At 46.4% G+C, this 1,901-nt stretch overlaps 1 long non-coding RNA gene across 1 annotated transcript; it reads left to right on the forward strand.

Moving 5' to 3' along the window:
* The first annotated feature begins 516 nt into the window (after positions 1 to 516).
* LOC121918549 lies at positions 517 to 1,209 on the forward strand. Its single transcript, XR_006101255.1, has 2 exons — positions 517 to 849; positions 950 to 1,209. It is a non-coding gene; the product is annotated as an uncharacterized LOC121918549 (long non-coding RNA).
* The last annotated feature ends 692 nt before the right edge of the window (positions 1,210 to 1,901 follow it).

Genomic DNA, 1,901 nt, shown 5'->3' on the forward strand with positions numbered 1-1,901 from the left:
AAACGCTGGGGACACTGTAGGGCAGATGAGGGGCGCTCTGGAACACAGAAGGCCCAGAGATGCCTTTTTCCTTTCCTGAAAGACAGGTGCTCTCCATACACACACCTTTCAATTGGGAACACAACCAGGGCAAGGCAGAGCCTCCATTCTCTTGGTATTTTTTGGGTAAGGCTAACTGGCAATAGCAATTAAGTATTCAGGGGATGGGGGAGGCAATGGCCAAAAAACCAGTGATGATGAGATTTCTCCCTGTGGAGAGGCAAGGAAGATTCCTTGCTCTGCTCTGCAGACAAGGGGAGACACAAAATGGACATGGGGGTGTATCTCTAATAGTGTTTGAGGGAGAGAGGCTTGGGGCTAACCACAGGACTATTACAGCTCACTGCCACTCAAAGAAGCCCCATTTTCACTGCTCTGGCAAGCTATCCTTGGGCAGTTGAGTTGGTTGCCTCCCTCTGAGCAGCAGGGACAACAATTCAGGCAGACTTGGAATCTCAGCAAAATAGAGAGACACATCATCTCCCCACAACTCTCTCCACCCCCTTCTCACTGCACTTAAACTCCATACCAGCCATTATCACATTTCCTCTTTTGGAGTTGACTCATCCCCATCCCTGAATACCAGAAGGAAAACTAAAAATGGAAGCAACCTTGATGGGCACACTTAGTTGCAGCCAGGCAGCCGGATACGCTGCCAACTTGGGTTAAAAGCTGTTGCCTGGATCTTGCCTCTTAGCTTTCATTTTCTTCTTCTTTCTCTTTAGCCTAAACATCTGTCCCTCAGCCTGGAGGAAGATTCCAAACCTTGCAGTGCTGAAATCCCAACAGCTGGATAAGGAGTGCCAACGGGTCTGTACGGATGGAAGGAGGACTTGGTTGGGTTCTGACACCAACTCTTCTGTATCTTTGGGAACCTTGTGCCCTTTACAAAAAGTATTTGAATGTCTAGGCAGGAACTTATCGCTGTAATGAGCAATCTGCCCGACTGGAATCTAGCAGATAAGGGAAACCAAAGGAATGCTGCCTCTTCTATCCTTCAGCCCCAGGCAGGACCTGTATGGGAGGAGCAGATCTTATGGAGGCAGAATAGACTCCCTCTGGACCAGTGATGAACATGTGATGAATCAGGTGCTGACATCCAAACTGAGATCCTATCCCTCCTAATTTATTTGCCTTGTTTTTTTTGGGGGGGGAGTATGCCAAATCATTGATTTTTCCTAATTAAAGAAAAACAGTAATCAACTTATTACAGTCCAAGAAGAGAAACTGATTTCTGACTCTCCCATGAGTGTGTGTGAGTGAGGGGGGAATTAACATATATACTGTACTTGACTGTAAGTCGAAGGCAGGTTTTCGGGGCCCAAATTATAGATTTTGATGTGACCTGTGGTTAAGTCGAGGGTAAAACCTAGGGGCCTGTAATGAAGGATGTAAAGGATGGAGCAAAGAAAAATGCCAAAGAACTTACAAAATTCCAGCAGGTATAACTGTCCTCACAGTAAAGGTTGGATGGATAAGAGAGTGGGGTGTGTGTTGGTGCTTATTTTAGGTACTCCAAGGAGGAATTATGCTCTTGCTTTTCACCAGGGGATGGCTCTTATGTTGATAAAGAGTTAAAGTACAGTACTTAGTTTAATGGATAAGTTGACTCAGGTTTTTTGGGTCAGCGTTTTGACTAAAATTTCTAGACTTGCATATGTGTAGACTTACACACAGTTGTCCCTATTCTGGAGATGGGGCACAGCACAAGGGCAGGAATGGTTGGGATGTATTGGAACCAAGAGCCAGGTGTCTAGAACTTTGTTTCACAGCTCTGGGAATGACAAGACCCCTCTTCCCGCTCCAGCAGATGGATCAGGAATGGTGGGGTGCCATGTGTTTGCCACCAGGGATGCCCTTGG

Source organism: Sceloporus undulatus, unplaced genomic scaffold (genome assembly GCF_019175285.1).
Source record: "Sceloporus undulatus isolate JIND9_A2432 ecotype Alabama unplaced genomic scaffold, SceUnd_v1.1 scaffold_16129, whole genome shotgun sequence".
Lineage (NCBI taxonomy): Eukaryota > Metazoa > Chordata > Lepidosauria > Squamata > Phrynosomatidae > Sceloporus > Sceloporus undulatus.